This window comes from Mustela nigripes, chromosome 14 (genome assembly GCF_022355385.1).
Source record: "Mustela nigripes isolate SB6536 chromosome 14, MUSNIG.SB6536, whole genome shotgun sequence".
NCBI lineage: Eukaryota > Metazoa > Chordata > Mammalia > Carnivora > Mustelidae > Mustela > Mustela nigripes.
The window spans coordinates 87210739-87225724 of NC_081570.1; positions in this window are offsets into that span (position 1 = coordinate 87210739).

Genomic DNA, 14986 nt, shown 5'->3' on the forward strand with positions numbered 1-14986 from the left:
TTTTGTCATAATGTTGAGTTATTACTTATGGTTTTGTGTATGTAATATTTATATGATTAAATACTAATTGCTTTATATACACCATTATTAATGTCTTTATATACTATATATTCCTAGTGGGGCAGCTATTGATTAATTGGCAAGGAAGTATAGTAAAACCCAGCCACATTGTAACAAGCAGGACTCTAAAATTTGTGTTGCAAAGATGCAAGTTTGCATCATTTTGGAGTTTAGAAAATAACAGTAGAAACCTACTGTAGGGGGCATGTGCAAAGAACCAGTCTGATTATATGCAAATTTGCACTTTATGTCAATATTTCAACAACTGATGGACCTTACCAGTGTACTTGTGGCACATTACCAAGATGAATATTGATTAGTCCTGCTCATTCCCATCTCCTTGCATTTCCATGAAGATAGACTTTACTAGAGAAACATTTCTGTCCTTTCTGCCTCCCCTTATTCACTTACCATTGTGCAAGGAAGAAGGCAATACCTGATAACTGAATTTGGGAGATGTCAGTGGTCATAATTATTTAAACCCCTTTCCGTCTTTGTCTTTTTATTTTTGATATCTGTCTTTGATATCTGATATATATCATATATATATTATTTGTATTATATGTATGTTTCATATATTTATATATATATATACACACATGCATTATAAATTGTATTTTTATTTATTTATTTGGTTAAAAATTCAGAGGCTTTAAAGACTTATGCACCAAAAAGATCAACTGAGATGCAATATAGAGTCTGTGCATTTACCTATACTGTGTGCCAATAGAATTATAGGGTTTTGCAGTAACTGAACAGTTTAATAGTGTTACGTGACTTAGCTTAATGAAGAAAACACTTTTAGCCCTGACTCCACTGAAAAGGTAATCTTCCCCAAAGCCATACCTTTGGCAGAACAGAGGGAACAGTGAGAGACATAGGGAGATGCACAGATAGGCAATTAGATAAAGGCAACTTTCCTATTGAATAGTTAACCAGGGATGTCTATTTCGAAGGGGTTGTTAGAAGAAAGTAGTACTGAAGATCTCTGCCTCTTAAAATATCAAAGAGAATAAATATAGAAGAGATAAAAAAATTATTTGAAATTAACTCAACACTCATGACACGGGGACATCTAACATGCATTCTCACATGCAATTAGAACTTCAGAGAACACAATGAAAGTGATCTGTAGAACCTTTGGAGAAAAGAAAGAAAGAAAAAAGAAACAATATGAATCAATGGCTTTTTAGCATTTCCTACATGCCAGGCATTGTGCTAAGCCTTTAGAAGGATTATTTTACATCATCTTCACAAAACGCATTGGAAGAGGTTCTGTTTTAGTTTCCATTTTACATATGAGGGATCTGAGGCACAGAGAAAATTTTTGCCTTAACCATGATCACACGTTTAGTAAGCGAAGGAGTCAATGTTGAAGTCAAGCAATCTAATTCCGTAAACTATGTTTCTATCTTCATTAGACTGCCTTATACTATTCACATTGCACTAGAACCATGACATGTCTCTTTTTTCAATATTTCTTAAAGTTTAGTCCTTAATGAATCAACATCACAATTATCTAAGACATTTTTTAAAAGAACAGGTTTTCCAGCTTCAACCAAGTCCTTCTGACTTGGAATCTGTAGTTTTTAACAAACTTTCCACACGTTGAAGGTATATACTAGTAAATGAGAAACATTTAAGTGAATTCTGACCAAAGATTCCAATATATTTAATGAAGGTACTATTATAATTCAGATTCACATTATTAATATTTGGGGGATAATTATTATTATTTTTTTATTTGAGAGAGAGAGAATGAGAATGGGGAGGGTCAGAGGGAGAAGTTGACTCCCTGCTGAGTAGGGAGCCCTATGCAGGACTTGATTCCGGGACTCCAGGATCATGACCTGAGCCGAAGGCTGTCACTTAACCAACTGAGCCACCTTGGGTGCCCTGGGGAAATAATTATTATTAAGTATACCAAATAGTGTGGTGCAATCATGGAATTGAGTTCTGGCAATTTTAGGTAATCTTAAATTTTGTTTTTGTTTTGTTTTTTTTAGGATTTATTTATTTATTTTGGGGGGAGGGGGCAGGAGAGATGGAGAGAGTGAATCTTAAGCAAGCTTCATGCCTAGCATGAAGCCCAGCACAGTGCTTGATCCCAAAACCCTGAGCTAAAACCAAGAGTTGGATGCTTAGCTGACTGAACCACCCAGATACTCCAATTCTAGTTTGTTTTTACCAACCACATGTGTACATGTACATACACATAGAGTTCTTTTGAAATCTTTTAAATCACATTACTATAAATTACCCATGGGGACACATAGACTGAGAGTAAAAATATACCCTGCTCCTACTAATAGATTTCTTTTTTTTTCTCTTTGATCCCACAAGGGAAAGAAAAAATTAAACATACATTTTAACCAGTTGTCTTTTTACATTTTACATTTATATTACAGTTCTTATAGGAAAGTCCTCTTCATTTATATTTTAGAAACAAAATCACAGATTATGTCAAATATTTTATCACAAGCGCTGGGATGAGGAAGAGGTTGGAAACTCTACTTGGAAAAGAGCTAATGGAAGAGGAGATACTTTGAAATTCAATTCTTGTTATATATTTCTAGTACCTGACTCTCTCTCTTTTTTCTTGCAGCTATGTTTTTTCTTTTCAAAAATTCTGTCCCTCAGATTAGCTGTCGGAGGCAGGCCCCTGGCCAGGGCGGCCTCCGCCATTAAAAGATGGCGCCTGGCTAGTTGCCAGGTTAGGATTGCCTCGTGAGACTAAGCGGAACACCCAAAGAGGAAGTAAACAGCATTGGTTGCTAGGGAAGTTGTTCGTTTAGGTGCACAGCCTGATTCGCTCTCTCCTGTACCCTGCTCACTGATTGGTCATGTAAGCATATATAAGTGTGTAGACTTGTGGAAATAGAGAGAGAGAAGATGCATCCGAACCAGGCTTCTTGTCATCCTTGCGGGGCGAGGGCGATAAATGGCGCCGGCACCCGGGAACTAAATAAAGGAATCTTGCAAGGTAATCCGCAGGAAAGCGGGGAGTAAAGGTCCGTAGGTAAGCGGGGACATTAGCCACGTTCAAAAGTGGGAATTCCGTGGTAAAGCGGGGAGTAAAAATAGAAAAACCTTGCAAGGGAGAAGTCCGCAGGTAAGCGGGGTAAAACCACAACAAAGGTGGTGGGAAACTTGTACAAGACCGCAACAAGAAGCGGGGCGGCCATAGAGCCAGGATTTTCTTATCGAAACCACAGGTAAGTGGGAAAGGGACCACGATCAAAGTGGTGGGAATCTTGTACAAGTCCGCAATAAGAAGCGGGGTGGCCTTAGAGCCGGGATTAACTTGTACAAGTCCGCAATAAGAAGCGGGGCGGCCTTAGAGCCGGGATTTAGCGAGTCTGCAATAAGAAGCGGGGCAGCCTTAGAGCCGGGATTTTACAAGTCTGCAATAAGAAGCGGGGCAGCCTTAGAGCGGAATTTAGCGGCGAGTCTTTAACGTCCGCGTCTGTTGTCTGTGTGTTCATAATGGGATCTGAAAGTGTGGTTGGAAGGGTCTTTAGAAGACCTGCTGAAAGCCTATGGAACTCCACTAAAAGCAAAAACTGCTCAGGCCTTTTTGAATACAGTGGGAAAGGCGGCTCCATGGTTCCTAGATGAAGGCTTGCTAAACATACCTCAATGGGACCACTTAGGGGAGGATTTGAAGAAACAGGATGCTTAACTCTTCAAATAATATGTTGAATTGCACTAAGAATTTGCTATCTTGAATGTCACGGCCTTCAAGCTGGCTGTGATTATGCGTATCCCTACCCATGTTCCTATCCCAGTTTCCATTCCAGAGGACAAGTTACCGGTGGTGCTATCCAGAAAGAAGAAAGATTTTAGCTGCCGTTGTGCAAGCAAGCATTGGCTATATCTACAGCAGCTGCCATGGCAGCAGCAGTCTCGCTTGCTGCAACTATACCCACTGCGGAAGCTGTGAACACCCTTGCAGAAGGAACGGCGGCTGCCCTTCAAACACAGATCAATGCACATCTGTAAGCAGGAATCCTGATAGTCAACCAGACAGTGGATTTGGTTCAAGAACAAGTGGACATATGGGGGGCCCTATTGGGACTGGGATGTATAGTACCCTTCCTGGCAATTTGTGTAACTCCCATAGCCTATACTAATATGAGTGACTTACAGAATGTCTCCCGACAGCTCTCCCAATACTTGCAGGGGAATTAGTCCGCAGAATTCCAAAACTATACTCAGCACCTGCTACTAGGCATAACAAGGATAAATAACACCAGAGTTGAGCTTGCAACCCTCCCAGAGATAATCAAAACATTGCAAGATGTGTTAACCTTTACGAAACAATGGGCTAGCATAATTGGTCTGATGATAATTCTCATAGTGGGCTTGATTCTGCTAGTAAGGAAACTGCAAATTTGGAGGCGACAGCAACCTAGGCAACAGCAAGCCATGGTGCAGGCCTTGTCAGCCATCGAGGCTGGAACATCCCCCCCAAGTGTGGCTAAGTATGCTGGATCGGTAGTCAACGACGGGTAAGATTGGTGGGGGAAATATACCAACCTAAGACAGGACGCAGATCATTGATATCTGCCGTCTGATGACGGGTAAGGATATTCCCCACCACTGACAACCTAAGACAGGCATGATCCCTGCCATAAAAGAAAAAAGGGGGAGATGTCAGGGGCAGGCCTCTGGCCAGGGCGGCCTCTGCCATTAAAAGATGGCGCCTGGCTAGTTGCCAGGTTAGGATTGCCTCGTGAGACTAAGCGGAACGCCCAAAGAGGAAGTAAACAACATTGGTTGCTAGCGAAGTTGTTCGTGTAGGTGCACAGCCTGATTCGCTCCCTCCTGTACCCTGCTCACTGATTGGTCATGTAAGCGTATATAAGTGTGTAGACTTGCGGAAATAGAGAGAGAGAAGATGCATCCAAACCAGGCTTCTTGTCGTCCTTGCGGGTCGAGGGAGATAATTAGCCTTAGTACAAGAAGAGGACTGAAATGTCTTGAGAGGGGAGGTCATAACAAGCATCAATCAGTAGAAAGTCGAGGGAAAAAGAAAAATTTCTCCACTGCAATAGGTGGCTACGTGTGCATTTTAGTGTCCATTCATAAACAAGGAAGCAATGGGATCAAAAATTCAGGAAACACCTCTAGTTACTCTCCCAGGTCTTTCAGGTATCAACATAGTGGTACCTAACCCACGGTTTAAAGAACATCTGGAGTCCACTAACATTTTCAATCAATGGAACTTATTTAAATTAAATCCTATAAATAAGTATATGAGACCAGAAATTGGAGCTTGAGGGATGAAGGGTGCAGAGTTAGAGAATAGGCAGTTCTTTCTTTGCTGCGTAGTGTATAAGAGTAAAAATGACACACAGGCTAGATCTGTGCAAAAAACATTCCCATAATCAATGGGGAAATATACTAATTTCCCATGGCTTCTATGTTTTTTTTTTTTTGCCAAACATTAAAACTTTCTTCCTATTGACTGTAAATGTATAGGGAAATAAAAGTACAGTAAAACTAATATACACTTAGTATACTGTAATTTTTCAAAAGATTTTATTTATTTATTTGACAGAGAGAGAGAGAGACAGAGATCACAAGCAGGCAGAGAGGCAGGCAGAGGCAGAGAGAGAAGCAGGCTCCCCACAGCGAGAGAAGCAGGCTCCCCACTGAGCAAGGAACCCGATGAGGGGCTTGATCCCAGGACACAGATCATGACCTGAGCTGAAGGCATCGGCTTAACCACTGAGCCACCCAGGCACCCCAGTATACTGTAATTTAAAACAAATGGTAATTAAAGGGTCTCGTGTCTATAAAAATATTGGTTTTTTCTTTTTAAAATTTTTTAATTTTTTTTATAAACTTATAATGTATTATTAGCCCCAGGGGTACAGCAGGTCTGTGAATTGCTAAGTTTACACACTTCACAGCACTCACAATAGTACATACCCTCCCCAGTGTCCATAACCCCACCACCCTCTCTTGCCCCCTCTCCCCCCCAGTCCCCTCAGTTTGTTTTGTGGTATAAAAATATCATTGAGAGTACTTTGAATAGGCCTGCTTTTTCTCCTGGTATAACACAGTACAGAGTGGGGCTCTTTTGACACTTTGGAGGATTGTCTTACTCTACTCTAAGTTTGAAAAGCCTTCAAAATGTCTGTGGCTTTTTGCAAATTCAATGTCCTAAAATATCTCTCAGAGTTGCTTTAATGTGAAGTTTTCTGATATTGTCTCTTCATCTGAAGGTCTCTCCCTCTTCATCACAATCACTTTCTTCCTTTAAAAAAAAAAAATCAGAGAAGGAGGGAGAGAGGGAGGGGAAGAGGGAGATGGAGAGAAAATCTTAAGGAGGCTCCATGCCCAGCTTGAAGCCCAACGTGGGGCTTGATCCCATAACCCTGAGATCAATACCAGAACTGAAATCAAGTGTTAGTCGTTTAACCACTGAGCCACCAAAGGGCACTGAACACTTCTTCTTTAATGTCCCTGGGTTTGCTTTTACTAATTCCCTTGGTTGCTTTTGAGCCATGATGGTGTCAACATTGCCACAGTCAGATGTTTCATATGTCACTTTATTTACTTGGGATTTGAATATTATTTCTACCATTATCACTTTCCATTTATTTGCTGTACTTTCATCTTTCCTGGCCAATTCCATTTTTGGTTATTCATTTTATAAAATGTGAGTTTATCACTTGGAAAAAAGGAAACAACACAACTATACTTTTTGCTGAGAAGGGAATTGTAGATGAACGGTGATCAGCCATTCATAGACTTTGAAAAAAGTGATATGATTGATCACTAATCATGTTGTACATCTCCTATGTGGAAGGTGATTTGTGGACTAAAGAGTAGGAGCAAATCAATTTTATTTTTTTATTTAATTATTTTTAAATATTTTACTTATTTATTTGACAGACAGAAATCACAAGTAGGCAGAGAGGCAGGCAGAGAGAGAGAGAGAGGAGGAAGCAGGCTCCCCACCAAGCAGAGAGCCTGATGCGGGGCTCGATCCCAGAACCCTGGGATCATGACCTGAGCCGAAGGCAGAGGCTTTAACCCACTGAGCCACCCAGGCACCCCATCCATTCCTGATTAAAACGCTTCAAAGTATAGGGATAGAGGGAACATTCCTGAACCTCATCAAATCTATCTATGAAAGACCCACAGCAAATATCATCCTCAATTGGAAAAAGCTTGCAGCCTTCCCGTTGAGATCAGGAACAAGACAAGGATGCCCACTTTCACCACTCTTGTTCAACATATAGTATTAGAAGTCCTAGCAACAACAATCAGACAACAAAGAGAAATAAAAGGTATCCAAATTGGTAATGAAGAAGTCAAACTCTCTCTCTTCGCAGATGACATGATTCTTTATATGGAAAACCCAAAAGACTCCACCCCCAAACTACTAGAACTCATACAGCAATTCAGCAACGTGGCAGGATACAAAGTCAATGTGCAGAAATCAGTGGCTTTCTTATACACTAACAATGAAAATACAGAAAGGGAAATTAGAGAATCGATTCCATTTACTATAGCACCAAGAACCATAAGATACCTGGGAATCAACCTAACCAAAGAGGTAAAGGATCTGTACTTGAGGAACTACAGAACACTCATGAAAGAAATTGAAGAAGACACAAAAAGATGGAAGACCATTCCATGCTCTTGGATCGGAAGAATAAACATAGTTAAAATGTCTATACTGCCTCGAGCAATATATACTTTTAATGCCATTCCAATCAAAATTCCACCGGTATTCTTCAAAGAGCTGGAGCAAATAATCCTAAAATTTGTATGGAATCAGAAGAGACCCTGAATCACTAAGGAAATGTTGAAAAACAAAAATAAAGCTGGGGGCATCACGTTACCTGATTTCAAGCTTTATTACAAAGCTGTGATCACCAAGACAGCATGGTACTGGCATAAAAACAGACACATAGACCAGTGGAACAGAGTAGAGAACCCAGATATGGACCCTCAACTCTATGGTCAATTAATCTTCGACAAACCAGGAAAAAATATACAGTGGAATAAAGACAGTATCTTCAATAAATGGTGCTGGGAAAACTGGACAGCTATATGTAGAAAAATGAAACTCGACCATTCTCTTACACTGTACACAGAGATAAACTCAAAATGGATAAAAGACCTCAACGTGAGACAGGAATCCATCAGAATCCTAGAGGAGAACATAGGTAGTACCCACTTCGATATCAGCCACAGCAACTTCTTTCAAGATATGTCTCCAAAGGCAAAGGAAACAAAAGTGAAAATAAACTTTTGGGACTTCATCAAAATCAAAAGCTTCTGCACAGCAAAGGAAACAATCAAAAAAACAAAGAGGCAACCCACGGAATGGGAGAAGATATTTGCAAATGACAGTACAGAGAAAAGGTTGGACTGTATGTATTCCTTAATAGTGAAAAGTCAGAAATAATTTAGAAATGTTTATATATATGTTTAAAACATATACTGAGAGAATAAAAATAATAATGTTAAAGAACATTTTTTTCCCTTTTTATCTTTTTCTCTACCACTTTCAACTCAGGTTGGAGTGAGGATCTGATGAGATAAAGAAGAAAGAGCTTTGTTAACATAATGTGTCATTAAACCATATAATAAAGATTTATTGTCCACACATATACCCCACTTTTTAAAAAAGGTAAAGCCTCTTTCTGAAATGGGAACTTACAGCAACCCTGAAAAACATATATAGCGTGTATTCATAATGGAGGTGATATTGTCCCAAGGAGGTAAAAGTTGGATTTGGGAGGAAGAAAAAAACTTACATATTACAATGTATCGTGGCCTTCCAAAGTGCAATCTTAAATGACAAAATTTTATTCGTTAGTACTTAATTATACTCATTAATTAGTATCTTAAGGTAAATTTTTGTCTTAGTGCAGCAAAAATGAAGTATGAGGAACCCTGAGCTGTAATAAAGCTTAAAACATGAAGAGTTTTGTAAGCTTTGTTGAGTTAGAACTTGAGGAAGGAGAGAGTGAATTTTAAAAAGACTAAGCTACACTAAGGAAAAACAAGTCAAGAAGGCATTTTTGGTCATCTACTTGAGGTCCACTACACAGAGCCCTCATGGGGAGAGTAAAAATATTGTTAGCACTATTTTTTGAACACTGGATGTTTCTGTGATTAATTAATATAAAGATTGTTGACTTTCTGATAATGAACTGTACCTGCAAGCTTTTTTAGACATTGTGTGAATTAATTAAATCATCAATCAAATATTTAAATTTCTATTCCCTATAAAGCCTTATTTTATGGATGATACGAAGTCCCAATTTTTACAAACTATACCTTAGGCTGAGAAGACAGGTATTAGTATCTGAAAAATTAGATAGCACACAAAGACCAATATATCCCAGTGCTGTGCAAGATCAATTATTGAGTAAATTCTTAGTTCATAAGGGCTCTGAGCTCAGAGAAATGAAAAATTTTTAAATTGATTTTGAAAAGACTTGATCTAGGCTTTAAAAGACAATGGGCAAGAATTTTAAAATGTTCTAGAAAAAAATATTAAAGCAACCTGATTTTTAAAAATACATTTCAGAATCTGATTTTTAAAAGTTTAGAAAATAAATTTGGAAACTACAAGTCACTTTGTATTTAGATTAAGCTCTATAAATTTAAAAAGCAACTTTCTGATTGCCTTATAAAAAAATAGGAAAGATTTCTAGCTAGACTTCCAGGTTATCTTTGCCTTTCACTGTTTTGACTATGATATTTAAAACCCTGGAGAGATAGAAATTGATCTGTAGAAAAATTGGTAGCTATGCAAATACTTCTTGTCCATAGAAATGCAAAATTTCTCTGGTGGAGGACCAAATGATTTTATCTAAAAAAAATCACCTTGAGTATTTTTCAAAATAACCATTTTAATGGGGTACAGGCTATAAAATGATATTTTTGTAAGTGTGCAAAAATCATGCCTCTCATAGAAATGTAAAATAAAAATATGTCAAAAATTTTTATTTAACTTATTAATTAATAAGGGCACCAGAAAAATGATTTGAAGGAGAATCCACAGAGTAAAACACATGTATAGGACATTAGAAATCCTGAAATGAATTTGTTTAACAGGTGCAAACTGACTTTTTCTATAGTGGGGAAAGGTAATCAATTGGACTTCCCCCCTGTGAGATTTTTGCATTTCTGTAGACAAGAATGATTTGCATAGCTATCGATTTCTCTACAAATTAATTTCTATCTCTCCAGGGTTGTACAGTAGTATAGTCAAAACAATGAAAAGCAAAGATAACCTCAAAATTTGACTAGAAATCTTTCCTATGATTCTTTTACAAATTAATTGGAAAGTTGCTTTTGAGCTTTATTAAGCTTAATCTAAACACTAATGAATCTGTCATTTACAAATGACTTTTTAAACTTTTAAAATTAGATCCTGAAATACTCCCAGATATGCCCTGTGAGAGGAAGGGCTTGAAACTCCTAGAGGGTACTTCTAGCTATTTACTGTATGAACTGGACATGGAATCTCAAGACACCAGGACCCAGGAGTGACTGAACAATCAATAACTTCAGGAGGCTTATTAAAGTGCACAGGAATTCCAATAAGCTAAACTTACTCTGTTCCTCTGACAGTATGTGGCTTTACAAGGCTACTATGTGCTTTTCTTCAAGGAAACTATTCAGGGAATGACACTAGAAACACAGGGAACAACATCAAAATATAGATAAACTGGACTTTATCAAGATTTAAAATTCCTTCAAAGTACAGTATCAAGAGAGTGAAAATTCGAACCACAGAATGGGAGAAAATATTGGCAAATCATATGTCTGGTAAGAGATTAATATCCAGAATATATAAAGAACTTCTATAACTTAAGAACAAGAATAACAAAAACCAACCCAATTTAAAAATGGGCAAACTGCCTGAAATCTAGATGTTTCTCTATAAAGATTGACTCCAAATGGTCAATAAACACATAAAAAGATGTTCAACATCACTAATCACTAGGGACATGGAAATCAACCAGTATGGAATACTACTTCCCACACATTAGGATGGTTCTTATAAAGAAAGGGGGGCGGGGAGAACATTACAAATGTTGTGAGGATGTGGAGAATTTGGAAGCCTGGTACATTACTGGCAGGAATACGAAACGATGCTTTCACGGTGGAAAACTCCAGGACAGTTTCAGAAAATTAAACATAGAATTACCATAATGACCCAGCAATTCCACTGCTAGCTATGCACCCCAAAGAATTGAAATCAAGGGCTCAAACAGACACTTATCCACAAATGTTTATAGGAGCATTATTTATGATAGCCATAGATGAAAACAACCCAAAAGTCTATCAACAGATGAATGGATGAATCTAATGTGGTACATACATACAATCAAATATTATTCAGTCTTCAAAAAGAAGGAAATTTTAATAAATGCTACAACATCTATGAAACTTGAAGACACTATACTGAAGTGAAATAAGCCAGATACAAAAGGACAAATATCATATATGAAGTCCGTAAGATAGGCAAGAGACAGAAATAATAATAATAGAGGTTACTGAGGCTGGGGAAAGAAGAGTGGGGGTGATTGTGTAATGGGTACAGAGTTGGTGCTTGGGATGATGAAAAAGTTCTAGAAAAGGATCAAGCTGATGGTTGAATAGTATTGTGAATGTATTAATGCCACAGAATTTTACACTTAAAAATGGATAAAATAGTACATCTTTTTGTTGCAAATGGATATATATATATTTCTAGTTGATGGTGTGTCAATATACAGGAATACTATGTTCAAATGAAAGAATGCTCATCAGTAAGTATATGCTTACTTATACCAGTATATACTAGCATCTAAAAATGTTTTCTCAAGGGAGTATATTGACCATTCTAAAATACAAAAAAAAAAAGGTCATTTCTTTCCCTATCAGTTAGTTAGACAGTGTTATAGAAATTTTGCAGTTTTTATTTATAGTTTTCTACTTATTACTTTTTGTACAAAGTGTTGCCCTCAGCTTTTGAAGTCAAGTTAAACGGACTTTCATATTCAGTACTGCAAATTTATATTTGGGGCCCCCAGACAAGGGAAAACATACATTCTGTTAATAGTTAGACAAATATTTCTATAGAGAAGTTAAAAGAATCTTTTTCCTTTTATGGACTCTACTTGACACCTTGGTGATACTTGCAAATTGTGTTCAATGCTTAGCGTTTATGATCTCTTAAATGAGTTTGAGCTTGGAAAGGGGAATATAAGTTTGGTCACTATGAACAACACTTAATGCATTAGTTTTATGACAAATAAATGCAGTGGAAGGAAAAAAGGCAGATTTTGTACTTTAGTCAAATTCTACTTTGTAGTAAAATGTATGTAAAAATGCTATCTAGCATTTTTAAAGCACTTTCTAATAACCTTGACATGTTGGTTTGAAATTATTTTCTATGTTGGGTTTTATATAGTATAACCCAAGGCTTATATCATTTTATTATACCTGGACATTTGTTTTTTTAAAATAAGGAACTTTTTGCAACCAATATTTTTAACCAGAAAAAAATGCACAAAGAAACAAGAAGGGCAAATAATTATTTTGTGAAAATTTTAAAAATATGTCCTTTAATAAGTCAAGAATAAGATACTTTGAGGTGCGGGATGGTGGTTGTTGATGTCAGAAGGTACTCAGAAACTAGGGCTATTAATACAAATGGTAATTTTAGAAAATAAAGTTCAGCTGAAATTAGAGAACCAGGTCTGAGCCAGTCTTTGATTAGATGTGTCTAATCACAGAAAAATAATTGTCTAATAACATAATTTGAATCTTCTCATTTATAGAAACCTTAATCTCATGCATTTTAAGATCCTTAAAATTTGTAGCTATTAACTTTGAGTATTAATTGAATATTACTACAATAGAATCCCACCCTCAAACAAGGAAATCAGACTTTTTCTTTTTGCCAAAAAACTTTAAAAATTTTTTTGAAAGAATTTTTTGAAGTTACAGAACTCTCATTTTTAATTTCATATCTGAAAGAATACTTGAGCAGAACGTTAATCAACTTTGATAAGACCTTGATGACTCCAGTTACCAAATAATAAACAACATCATTGTGTGAAGCGCAAATCTTATAAAACTAATAAAATCTTAAGATGGTGGACCTGGTAAAGGAAGTTAAAAAGCAAAAACAAAAACTTTGAGTTAGCAGAGATTTTAATTTGGTCTTGGATGACAAATGATCAATTTAGAAACAGTCTAGGTTAGGCTCACTGCATAAAAATAAATCCGTGGATTCACCACATGACTTACTTTTATCTATACACTTTGTTCCATTCAACATCTGTCTTTCTCCAACCCATGGTAGTGTCTTGATTAAGATTTTTGTGGGGAAACTCATGGCTTGATATTTTGGAAGTGTTTAAAGAAGAAAACATTTGCTGAAATTTGGTGTAGATCCTGAAGCTTGCCAGAAGGATGGCATGAAAATTTTTTTATTTTTTTTTTCTTATGGTTCATAGACCTTAATATCCAGTCCCTATTAGTTAGTCAGACATGACAGAAATGTGGTAAATTTTTAGGGTTATGCGGTTCTGCCATGGGTCCATTCTCTGATTAGCCTTAATCTTCTACAACTCCTTGAATTCAGGTTCAGCAAAGAGACTATTATTTATATAATCATGGCTGAGCATTTGATAAGAATGCAGCCTTTCCAAAGTGTAAATCCGATCCTTCTGAAAATTCTTTAATGGCTCCCCATTAACTCCATGACAAAAGTATAAATTCTTCAGCATGGCAGACAAGTTTCAGTGTTTGGATCCAACTGTCTTCTCTAGAAACAAATTTCCTTGTTGTTAGGTACAAATAGTCTAGTAAATTGATTTGCTACTAACTTCCAGAATACCACACACTGCCTCACAGTGGTCCCTTACACAGATAGCTCCCTCCGCCTTGAATATCTTTTCCCAACTTTTGTTTTTAGTTTTACATCTCAACTTGCTTCTTTCCTATTTCCTTCAGAATGAATCTAGCCCTTTTCTAGATTTCTCTGATGTGCTAAGCTTGAGTCTGCCATGGCATTTATCACATTGAATTATAATCATTTGTCTGCATCTCTTTTCTTTACTAGACAATGAACACTTTCAGACTTGAAAATGTATCTTTTACATTTTTTTGCACAACATTTAACATAGTGCTCAAAGTAGGCAATAATGAAAGATTAATGATTTAATGGTTTTGCATTTATACCCCATAACAACCCTGTAGCATAGGTAGTTTCGTTCTTATTTTAAATTTAAGGAAACAGATTCAAAAAGAACTAGTGAAAACTCTCTTTTTGTTACCTAAGGGGATAGAGCCAATGAGTGGTAGAATCAGAATTCAACAAAAACCTTCTGATTCTATGTAATGCTACCACCCAAATAATTCCTTCAAACATGTATCCAAGAAAAATAGATATGTATAAATTTCTCATTACTCAGATTTTGCCATTCAAAGAACATTGACTATTGGGGCACCTGGGTGGCTCAGTGGGTTAAAGCCTCTGCCTTTGGCCCCTGGTCATGATCCCAGGGTCCTGGGATGGAGCCCAGCATTGGGCTCTCTGCTTCCCTTCCTCTCTCTCTGCCTGCCTCTCTGCCTACCTGGGATCTCTGTCTATCAAATAAATAAATAAAATCTAAAAACAAAACACCAAAGAACATTGATTATTGAAAGGAAAGCAATACCATTGTTTGTATTTGGTAAGTAAAAACTATTATTAAAAAAAAGATTTATGCCTTATAAATATCACCAAACATTGACCATATCTCAGGCAGAGGCTTCACAATTATATATTAATTACTCCTCTCTGCACTAATATATAGATTGCAAGAAATGCTATTTTAAATATTGGCTTCCAATGAACCAGTTTTTCAATGTAAACAACAGAAGAAAAGCCTGTTCTTTTCTTTAAGAT